The sequence below is a fragment of the Malaclemys terrapin genome, chromosome 1 (genome assembly GCF_027887155.1).
Source record: "Malaclemys terrapin pileata isolate rMalTer1 chromosome 1, rMalTer1.hap1, whole genome shotgun sequence".
NCBI classification, from domain to species: domain Eukaryota; kingdom Metazoa; phylum Chordata; order Testudines; family Emydidae; genus Malaclemys; species Malaclemys terrapin.
In genome coordinates, this window is record NC_071505.1 from 49,282,916 (window position 1) to 49,295,243 (window position 12,328).

At 46.3% G+C, this 12,328-nt stretch overlaps 1 long non-coding RNA gene across 2 annotated transcripts in view; it reads left to right on the forward strand.

The window, feature by feature from the left end:
• Positions 1–12,328, forward strand: part of LOC128834848 (uncharacterized) — a 100,723-nt gene that overhangs the window by 71,973 nt on the left and 16,422 nt on the right. The window lies entirely within an intron of this gene.

Below are 12,328 nucleotides of genomic sequence, written 5' to 3' on the forward strand. Positions count from 1 at the left end.
GTGCCCTTATGCATGCAAAAGTTCCGCAGCCACTGGGAATCGTCCCAGACCTGCAACACTATGCGGTCCCACCAGTCTGTGCTTGTTTCCCTTGCCCAGAATCGGCGTTCCATGGATAGAATCTGCCCCATTAACAACATGATCTCCAAAGCACCGGGGCCCGTGGTTTCACAGAATTCTGTATCCGTGTCCATGTCCATGTCCATGTCATCATGCTTGTCGCTGCGTTGCCGCCGCCGCTGCCTCCTCGCCTCATTTTTCTGGTCCTGGCTGAGCATAAACTCCACGAGAACGCGCGAGGTGTTTACAATGTTCATGACTGCTGTCTTGAGCTCAGCGGGCTCCATGCTTGCCGTGGTATGGAGTCTGCAGTGTTCACTCACCCAGGAAAAAAGGCGCGAAAATGGTTGTCTGCCGTCCGTTGCTTTCATGCAGGGAGGGAGGAGGGAGGGAGGAGGTGAGGCTGTACCCAGAACCACCTGCGACAATGTTTTTTGTCCCATCAGGCACTGGGATCTTAACCCACAATCCCAATGGGCGCGGGAGACTGCGGGAACGATGGGATAGCTATGGGATAGCTACCCACAGTGCAACGGTGCAGAAATCGACGCTAGCCCCGGTACTTGGACGCACACCACCGAATTAATGTGCTTAGTGTGGCCGCATACATTTCGACTTTATACAACCTGTTTTTCAAATCCGAATTATATAAATTCGGATTAATCCCGTAGTGTAGACATACCCTTAGAGACAAAGGCCAATGGTAAAAGATCAAGGTATAGCAGAATCTACAGGAGAAAATATGAGAAGGTATTTCCTGAGGAAGAAAGGAATTATCTTTTCATTAAAAAAGAAACACATGCCCTCCAGATGTCTGACATGGCAAGGAGGGGAAAAAACCAGAATTAATACCAATTTGTTTGGCAGCACAAGCAGCTCCAATTATGTAACTACAGAAGGCAGCAATATTAATTTTAGGGGTGGGAGAATTCATTTTGCCAAATTTAGAGCTTAGTTCTGCATCCTTTAAAGTAATTTAGAGCCAGATTAAGTTGTGGAAACACATCTGCAAATTTTGGATTTTAGATTTAGAACACAGCTCCATACTTCCAGAGTTGAAGTTTGGATTTTCCCCTGTCAAAAATGTAAATTCAGGCTGCTGCATTTATGTAAATTTGGGTGACAGCCCTAAAAAAAGGGTAAACATTTCAGGCATACAAGACGTGTTGTTTGCACAGCACAGGCTTTCATTTAGTTAGAATAAGTATATTTAAAAATCACATTTTCCCCTCTTTAAAAAGAATAGAAAATTATTTGGAAAACTTAGACTCTTGTGTAACCCAAATCTTAAGTTCTGGAAGTAAAAGTATCCCAAGAAATTTCTCAAAACAAAACTATTTTGGTTCTATTACCCCTCTGGAGTTAGACATACTAGGATAAATCCTGTTCGTATTGATGTTAACAGGGGTCTTACCACTGACAGCAGTAGATCCTGGTCCCTACCTTTTATATGCAAACATGTAAGGTGTCTATCAGGGAAAGAAAATAAAATGCAAACACCACTAACAAAGTCAATTAAATTTACAATTAAATCAGTGTATGTAGTGTAACCCTTCTGCCAGGTGGAGCCGGCAGCAATCAGGGCTGGGTTCAATATCTAGGGGTTCCTCCTCAACAGTACAACATAGAAGCAGCTTGAGTCCCCACCCAGTGACCTGGGACAATTACATTTCACCCCTAGGCACTTCTGAGAGGCAATACTTCCCCTCTCGCAAGCACAGAGTCGGAGAGTAGAAAAGAAACTTTTAATGAAAGGACGGAAGTCATCCGACATTAATTAGGAATTCATAAACATAAAACTGTGAGCAGGATGCCCACGCCAAAGTGTGTGGGGGCAGTGTCTTCTGCCTCATGTTCTTGAGTTCTATAACCAAAAGTTCCTTTACTGTGCCCTGCTCTGCTCCCTCACCATACCCCACTCACAGTGGTTGTCCTTGGTCAGTGAGGACCCAGGGGTCAGAGGTACATTTGTGTGACTTCACCTCCCACCAGAGGAAGAAGGCACCTTGCTTGCTCCACCATCTGAACACCTGCTCTGGCTGGCTGCCCCACCAGCTGCTGTTCCTTGCCACCTGCTGCTCCATAGACTCAGACTCATAGACTTTAAGGTCAGAAGGGACCATTATGATCATCTGGTCTGACCCCCTGCATGCTGCAGGCCATAAAACCGTCCCTACCCCTTCCCTGGACTCTGCTGTTGAAGTCCCCAATCCTGTTTTTAGTGACTTCAATCGGCAGAGACCCTCCTGCTAGAGATCCCTGCCCCATGCTGCGGAGGAAGGCGAAAAACCTCCAGAGGCTCAGCCAATCTGCCCTGGAGGAAAATTCCTTCCCGACCCCAAATGTGGCGATCAGTAAGACCCCAAGCATATAGGCAAGAGTCTCCAGCCCGACCCCGTTAGCCATTATACTATTTACCCACCATTGCTTGGCTTTCCTTGACTACTATGTTTTACCATTAAACCATTCCCTCCATAAACTTATCTAACTTTATCTTAAAACCAGACAGGTCCGTCGCCCCCACCATTTCCCTCGGTAGGCCGTTCCAATATTTCACCCCTCTGACGGTCAGAAACCTTCGTCTAATTTCAAGCCTGAACTTCCCCACGGCCAGTTTGTATCCATTCGTTCTGGTATCCACGTTAGTACTAAGCTGGAATAATTCTTCTCCCTCCCTTGTATTAATCCCTCTAATATATTTAAAGATAGCAATCATATCCCCTCTCAGCCTTCGCTTTGTCAGACTAAACAACCCAAGCTCCTCTAGTCTCCTTTCGTACGACAGCTTTTCCATTCCTCTGATCATCCTAGTGGCCCTTCTCTGCACCCGTTCCAGTTTGAGTTCATCTTTTTTAAACATGGGAGACCAGAACTGCACACAGTACTCCAAATGAGGTCTCACCAGCGCCTTGTACAACGGAAGCAGGACCTCCTTATCCCTACTAGATATACCTCGCCTAATGCATCCCAAGACAGCATTGGCTTTTTTCACCGCCACGTCACATTGTCGACTCATAGTCATCCTGCGGTCTACAAGAACCCCTAGGTCCTTCTCCTCTTCCGTAACTTCTAACCAATGCGTCCCCATCTTGTAACTAAAATTGTTATTAGTCATCCCCAAATGCATCACCTTACACTTTTCACTATTAAATTTCATCTTATTCCTGATACTCCAATTCACAAGCTCCTACCAGCTCGCCACTATCGCTGTCATCTTCTGCTGCTACCAGCCTCTCTGCCACGACCTCTGTAAGTCAGCCCCTTAGTGACCGTCAGTTCCTAGTGATTTTTAGCTCTCAGCAGGCTGGGCAGAAACACTGTCCCCGCAAAAGTGATTTCAGCACTTAAAATAACAAAAGGATCTTAATGAAGCTTATTTAGTTCTATCTTTGAACACTGGGGAAAAACGGGTTAAACCAGACCAGGGACTCTTAGAGAGAGTCCACACTTCCTGGCTAAAATACCCAGTCCCACTTCTCTTACTTTCACAGAGGTCTGGCATTCGAGCCCCTGCCTTAGCGAGTTCCTTTCAACTGAGGATGACCCCTCAATCAGAATGGGCTCATCGCAGTTCTGCTCCACTTTCTTCATTCAATAGAGATAACAATGTGGATAACAGCATTTCACTACCCCTGCATTCAGTACTACAGTGTTTTGTAACCCAACACCAGCCAAAGTTGATCACTTTTGAGCAACACAACTTCTGTCTGCTGGCTACCTACACAGAGTAGGTGTGTTCATGTAAATACAGTTTGCTCCTGAAGTCTCTCCCTGTCCCCAACTAGCTGTCAGGGGAGAACTCATTCAGACCCTGCTTACAGTAGTTTCTTTTTTCTTTTCCTTCATCCATTTCTCTCTCCCTCCTACTTTATTGTCTCTACACCATTTTCTCTTTTATTGTTCCTATAGAATAGTTTTTGTCCTTCTCTTTTATTTCTCCTTTCCCCTTACTCTTTGTTCCGGCTTTCAGTGCTGCTGCTCATCCCCTTGTTCTCTCCTAACCTAGGGCTAGATTGTGATTGTAGGCATGGCTTTGAGAACAGGGCAGTGGTTAAACTGCACCACCCTTGGAGTTGACCCTGGAGACATTGGGCCTCAGAGATAACCTCTTAAACACAGTTCCATTCTTGCTGTCCCCTAGGTCTGTGGGCAGTAATTTGCAGCTGGTTTATACCAAGAGTGAATTATGACACACTCCCCACTCTGGCCTCGATACTAGTATGATACAAAGCTCTGTATGTCCCCTACCAACCTGCTCCACATACTCATACATGCCTGGATCCAAGGTGCATATATCTTGTACAGGAGTGTTTTGAGAGTGTTCTTATGTTCATGGCCAGGAACACATGGTCCCACTCACAATCTAGCTCTTTGTTTCTCTCCGCACACCTGCCCCTCTAATCTACTTCTTTTCAGATTCTTATGCCATCCCCATGACTGCGGTATTAGATTCCTTGCCCTCTGGTTCCCTTTTACTCTTCCCCGCATCAGAAACTTCCCTTCTTACCATTGGGGGTTCTGCCTTTGTTCTCCTCCAGCCTTCCCCCTCCTGGGTGTGTCAATGCACCTGAGTCTGTGGGACCTGCTCTTGTGGACTTCTAAACCCATTCTTAAGCATCCAGACTGTATTAAAAATCTGGGCTAACAGTTGCTGGATTCGCATCGCACACCAGTGCTAATGCATCCACAATGCACTATGCAGACCTGCTGCTACAAGTCTGCTGGTTGAGCTGAGTTCACATTGCAAAATGACAACTTGGACCCAAATCTCAGCAGGACTCAGCCTCAGACCCACCCTCCTGGGTGGTCCTAGGATTGGATCTGGAATGGTTGCTGACCCAAGTCAGACAAATTTGTGTGTGAATGGTTGGCTCAACCCTGAGTCTGAGCCCCGATTTACAATATAGTGTAGATGAATTCTTGCTGTCTTTCAATTTGAGTTTCTCATTCAAGTGCTTTGATGTTTTTGTATGATAGAGGAAAACACATATTACTTAGGGTATATCTACACAGCACACTAAGCCTGGGTCTGTGGATCTGGGCTTGTGGACTCATGTTTCCAAGCCCACACCTGCGCATCCATACTGCACTCCGCAGACCTGAGTCAGAACTTCAGCTTCTGTGGGGGTGTGCTATCATATCCCAGGGTTCCTAGCACCCTCATCAGCTGACGCAGTGCTGGAGCTTTCTCCAGAGTGGGTTGTGTGTCTATCTATCCCACGGGAGTTGAGCGGAAGTATTTTGGGTGGTTTTAGCCCACCAACACATCTAGCCAAGCCATTTTGTGTCTGTATGCTTTCCGGAGCCAGAGCCAACATGGATCCTGCCCTGGTGGAAGAACTTCTCTCCCTCATCCTGTCAGTCCTATTTTGGGACACAGCTGGAGCATCTGTTAGATGCTGGTGGACATTTTGGCTGCAGTTTATGAACTGCCAAAGGCATCTCTTACTGAGATGCCAGCTGATGCTGCTCATGTCTGTTGTTGCCTTAGCCACAGATTCCTCTGTTGCAGACCAGCACTTCTAGAATGGGACACTAGGCACAGACCAGTGGGATCACATTGCCATGCGGACCTGGGATGTCCAGCAGTGGGTCCAGAACTTTTTGTTGAAGAAACAGATGTTTCTTGCAGTTTGTGATCAGCTTGCCCTTACCCTTCAGCGCCAGGACACAAAGATGAGGCTGGCTTTCCTGGTGCAGCAATGTGCTACTCTAGCCAGCTGGAAGCTGCACACCCCATCCTGCTACAGGATATCCAGTTTGGAGTTGGCAAAACAACTGTGGGAGTTTTTGTAGCAGAGATTTGTGAGGCAATCAGGATTGCAATTTATCCAAAGGCGGTAGGCATTACAAATTTTCCTGAAATAATTGCTGGTTTTCAGAGAATGGGTTTCCAAATTGTGCTGGGGCCAGTGATGGGACTTATGTGTCTATAGCTGGCCTACTGCAAGGAGCATTTGGACGTAAACTGCAAAGGCCCTGGTTGATCACAGGGGCAGATTCATAAACACTAATGTGGGATGCACTGGCAGGGTCATGATACCAGGGAACTCCAGAGAAGCTGGGATGTTATTCCCACTGGATTACATGAAGTTATTGTCCTCCCTGTCATTCTAGGGACCCTGCTTACCCTTTGTTGCCACAGCTTATTAAACTGTACTCTGATTTCAGAGGATCTGCAAAAGAAGAGTCAGTTACACACTCAGTAGCTAGAGAGTGGTGGTGGAATGTGAATTTGGCAGATTAAATCCTATTGGTGCTGCCTTCAAAACCATTTGAATGCCAGTGTTATTAGTGAAATCCACATTATTGTGGCTTGCAGTGCTCTGCACAATGTTTTAAAGGAGATGGGGAACCTTTTCACCAGGAGTAGACTCAGGACACTGCTGGATAGCTGAACCAGGGCACACAGAGAGCTAACGCACATGTCATGACTGGTGCTGGATCCAGATATGCAACAGAAATCAGGGATGCTTTGTGTGCCCACATTATGGGTATGCATGTTCCCATGCTTGAGAGGGAATGAAATGGTACTAGAGGTTTATAGATTATTAGTGATGGCAATTTGTAAATTTTTATTATGAAACTTTGACATTGGGTATGTGATGACATCATTAGCGGTTGTGTCACTTTTATCATTATGCAAAATAAAACCTATGATAGCCTTGTGGGCAAATCCAATGTTTTATTTTAGATGTATTTACATGCTGTAACAATCAGCGATGCAGACCAGCTGCCATCATGCTGTGCAGCACAATAGTATAACCAAACATGCCTTTCTGGCATGTTTTTCACGTATGGGCTGTGCCTGGACAGGAGTGGATGAATGCACATATTTCAGACTAGCAGCCGTGTTAATCTGTATCCGCAAAAAGAACAGGAGTACTTGTGGCACCATGCATCCGAAGAAGTGGGCTGTAGTCCACGAAAGCTTATGCTCTAATAAATTTGTTAGTTTCTAAGGTGCCACAAGTACTCCTGTTCTGAATGCACATAGTACATTTATCCATTCTATGTACCTGTGTTTGCCCATGACGTGCTCCAGCTACTCCTTGAATTGTACAAAGGATGAATGCTCTCCAGGACTCGGTAGTGGTGTGCGGATTGCCACCATGGGTCAGAAGCAGAGGCTGAAGGATGCACCAGAGCCTGAAGCGTGGTGGCCATCACCTTCAGTAAGTGCTCAAACAATTCCTTCTACTGCGGTCTATCTGCCTCTCTCAGCCAGTGATCATGCTCTAGGAATATGTCTTCCAATTTCTCCTTATTGGATTCTTCCTCTGTCTCTCTTTCCACCCTGCAAACATCCTTAGCCCTGCTGAACTACCAACAGGATAGCTGGATCTGCTGATTTGTTTTATTGAGCAGGGCTCTCAGGAGCCCATCTCAGACTCTCTCTTCCCCTGTAGTAGGGTGGTTCTCACACCCAGGCTCCTTGTGTCAGCTGTTTCTCCTTTCAAGGCCCTTCCAGCTCCACAGGGGTGAGACCGAGAACATTATTGTTTGAGCCTGGTAAAAAAAATACATTTCCCAGTTTATGAAAAGGGTTACTTTAATTCAAGGTCAAAAGTTTACACTTTTATCAATGGGCTGTATTTTATTATATTCACACAAAACCCACTACCACTTCACATGTCCTTTGGAGGAGCACTGAAAACCAGCAGATACCATGGTAAGACACACCTACAACATTTAAATCTATTTTTTTTCCCTATATCCCTTTCTTGGGTGTTGGGAGGATGATGAGGGGGAGGAAGGGCTGCCTGCAGGGGGAGACTTAAGTGATGTGGTTAAAAGCTGTGGTTGTTCAATCTGTCAGGCAGGGCAAGCTCTGGAGATCATTGATATTCTGGAAGTAGCTGAGTGAAAGTGGGAACTTCTGTTCTAGGCCAGCAGAGTATAGCCATTTCTGTATGCTAAGGAGCTATTTCAGTTTCTAGTGACCAAACAACATGTGACACTGGCTGACCAGGTGCCAGTTCATGCCAAGGCTCTGTGGCCTCAACGGAACACTGACAAATGCATAGCTGGAAATCAGTCTGGCTCACCTGTGTGTTCATATTGTTAAAATGGGTATTAGATTTATAAAAAAATGCATTTAGTGTTTAGATTTTATGGAATGCTTGTAAATTGCTGCATGCATTAATCTCACTTATAATAGCAATAACCTAGGATATAAGGTAAAATTTAAGTGTTTGCTCTATTACTGTAAATGTGTTTGTTCTAAAACTGGAAACACGCAGTCAGGAGAGAAGCATTACCAAGTGTGATATACTAGTTTGCCACAGGCAGGAGCGTAGCTGGGGTGAAGCAGGGGGAGTGGCTGCTCCCCCACTGACCACATTCTGCAAAAGTGGCACCTTAGGCGCCGACTCCCTGGGTGCTCTGGGGCTGGAGCACCCACAGGGAAAATTGGCAGCCCAGGTCCCCGTGCCGCCCAGCTCACCTCCGCCTCTGCTCTGCCTCCTCAGCTGAGCTGCCACCACATTCTGCTTCTCCCCCTAGCTCTCAGGGCTTGCGCCATGAAACAGCTGATTTGCAGCAAGCCTGGGAGGGAGGGGGAAGGAATGTGGTGTGCTGGGGAAGAGGCGGGGCCAAGGTGGGGATTTGGGGAGGGGTCCAATAGGGGCAGAGTCAGGGTGGGGCCAGGTGGAAACAAACACAGTGATCTGGTAGGAAAGAACAGATTTTTTCCAAAGCCTCAAGAAATTAATAAAAAAAAAAAAACAATGAAAAATGTGGTCTCCACCCCTGCAAATGCTTTAAAAGCATTGTATCAAGTTGCATACCACATTGCCAAGAATAAAAAGCCTTACATAACTGGGGGAAAACTGGTTCTCCCAGCTGCAATTGACATTTGCAGGATGATGCTTGGTGACAATGCAGCAGAGAAGTTAAAAATGATCCTGGTGTCAGACAGCACAGTTAGCCACCAAATCTCTGACATATCAGAAAACATCAAGGAACAGCTGATCTCTCAATTGCAGTCCAGTTTATTTGCAATCTGGTTACAAGAAACATACCCCTTACCCCACTCAAAAGCTCATGATTTATATTAGTGTCTTTGGATTTTCAAGGTGTTCAGCAAGGGGATTTATGTTCACTCCTTCATTTCAGGCCCAATCCAACATTCTCCATGCACTCAGAACTCCCATACATTTCAACGGGCATCTTGGTTCCACAAAAAATACAGGATCAGGCCCCTTGTAGAGGAGCAGACTCACCCCTGCAGCACCTCCTGCTGGTGACTTCTGGAAATTAGCTCTTCCAGCATCCTGGAGCACCCCTTACAGGCTGGTGATCCACCTGTCCTCTGGCCCCATGTCCCTCCCAGACCCCAGTGCCCTTGTATCTGGGGTGCTGCCCCCTGGCAGTACCCCCCTCAGTACTAGGGTCTCCCCTCCCTGGGGAACCCCCACTCACTATCCCTACCTCACCTCAGAATAAGGCCACTGCCAGTCTCCAACTAGTCCCTATTCCCTGGGGCAGACTGCAGTATAGGCCACTCATCACAGGCAAGGACCTGCTGCCTTGGCCTAGCCCTGGGCTGCCCTCTGCAACCCCCAGTACCCCTTGGCCTCCTACTAGGCCACAGCCTGGGGCTATCCAGCCTGGAGAACCTCAGCCTTTCCCCAGCACTGCTCCACTACAGGTACCCTGTGTCTCACTCCCTGCAGCCAGGCCCTTCTCTCCCAACACACAGAGAGAGTGCTGAGCTCCTGGCTCCCAGCCTTTTTATAGAGGCCAGCTGTGGCCTGATTGGGGCATGGCCCAGCTGTGTGGCTACTTCCCCAATCAGCCCAGCTTTTAGAGCTGCAATCCTCTGCCAGGACTGTTTTAAGCCCTTCCAGGCCGGAGCAGGGTAACCACCCTGCTACACCCCTGATTTTCTTCTTGAGATAGAAGCCAAGAGAATTTGAGTTTCTCATATTATTACAAGCTATGAAAAACTCTTAAAACTAGCAGAGGCGGCTAAAAAGTACAACAATAAAAATATCCTGAGACTCCATATAGTCTGGACACTGAAATGCAGAAATATGACTTGACATGCAAAACAACCACAAATCACAAGCAAATGAATTTTGGATTATACCCCATCTGATCCCTTCTTGTTCCATTCATTCAGGTCACCTTTATGGAAGGGGGCCTATACGGTCTGAAAAAACCCTTCTGGTATTAGGAAGGTAGCTCCTGGAGGCTCCAGCTAGATGAGGGCCCATTGTGCTAGTAAGAGACAGTCCCCTCACTCCAAACAGACAGAGGATGGAGTATTATCCCCATTTTACAGACAGGGAACTGAGGCCCGGAGAGATTAAGTGACTCATCCAAGGTCCCTCCAGGGAGTCTGTGGCAGAGGCAGGAATTGAACCTAATCTCCCAAGACCCAGTCTGTTGCCTAATCTAGAAGCCCATCCCCTAAGCTGCAGATGCCCCCTAAAGAATGGGAAATGCTCCAGAGCTCATGTCTGCACCCCACACTTTCCAAGATGGCAGCTGACTTTTCTCTAGCAGCAGCAGGATTGGCTGCTTTAAATGCTATATTTACAATACCTCCCCCCCCTCCCCCCGCTGCAGAGATTGTACCCTGGACCTGTAGCCCCACAAGTACCAACCCCCTTGAGCCAAGGGAACTACCTCATTGGCTGTGAGTAAGTGGAACCAGACACTAGGGGGCACCGCACTCCCACAGCCTACCCAATGGTTACACCCAGATGAGTGAATCTGATTCCCCCACCCCCTTTACTAAAAATACATCCAGGATCATCCCCCTCCCCCATCCCGGCACATAAGATGGCCTGGTCCCCTCTGAATCTCTCTCACATATCATGCAGTCCCCCTGCATATCTGAGTTGGTGGGGTGCTTCCCAGAACCCCTTGCCACAGGTTCTTTTATGCACAATGTTGGCTGCAGCAATAAAACCCAGACACCTAATTCGAGCCCTCAAGCATCTCTCTTGCCTGTCTGCACCACTTGGAATTCCTCGCTGCCTTCCCGAATGGGTTTGTAGTTGATATTCTGTGCATGTCACTGCTAATACCTTTGTCTGATCTTTTGAAGACATTTTGCTGCAGTAAATGGAACTTGGGAGGGTTTTTTTAAAGGTGGTTTTTTTTTTTTTTTTTTTTTTTTGACTGAATGGCGCACTGGAGAGAGGTGATGGATTGATGGCTCTGGTACCTAGAGTCACCTCTGTTCCTGTAGAACAGGAGAACAGCAGAGCCGGCCAGCCAGCCGCCCTTCCCCTTGATTCCCCAATGATGGGCTTCTGTAGATAAATCTCTGATAATTTTCATATGACTTTACATTGTGCCTCTTCATATAATCTTGTAGTGGGTCTACCCACGTGTGACCTCTGTTTTCATGAAACTTTGTATCAAAGCCTCATATAGAAATCTTGTACTGATGAGCCTTGGTATATGAAAACTTTGTATCAAAGCCTCATGTAGAAACTTTGCATTGTCCTTGTTATAATGTTATAGCCCCTAAGGATAGAATAAGATAGAAGAAAAATGTCTCTTTGCTAAGAATAGACTAAGTTTACCCCCACCCCTTAATTGATTGCCCTGTTGAATGAACGAGGTGTGAATGAGTAAAGGCTTGGAAGGCAGCACCTCCAGACAGCTGCAACAGTTGGAGAGGTGATGGAAGCCAGACCCAAGGACAATAAAACTTGTCAAGTGGGCTCACGTACTTGTAAAACAATATCATTCTTGTGTTTTTATTTTAAGTACAAAATAAATATGTATAATGAATTTAAAAGTATGTAATTAGTAATTTGATATGTCGGGTGGCACCTTTTTTTATGTGTTCATTCCCCCTGATGTTAGAACCTAGCTACGCCACTGGCCACAGGGTGTATCTCCTGCCCAACAAGAGAAGGCCCATAGACACCAGACAAGTCATTGTGAAACATCAATGAACAAAAGACTGTTGATTGCTCCCCTGACATCCATGAAAAGACAACATCCAGGTGGACTTGTCCCATCAGCTTGAACTCTGAAGGGAGGGAATAAAAATACCTGAGAAGAAGAAACTCTATCTTTATGCTACTTGGACTGTGAGGGGCAAGGACTACCAAACATAAGCAAAATGATCCCCAGTGTTTGGTTTGGGTTAGCCCTGGACATGTAGAGCTGGCAGCAGCTTCTATCACCTTTTGGAACCTAAGACTGTAGCTCTTTTGTATGTTTATGTTATCTACTATAACCTTACAAATAATTCTAATTTCTTTTTCTTAGTTAATATATCTTTACTTCATTTATTATA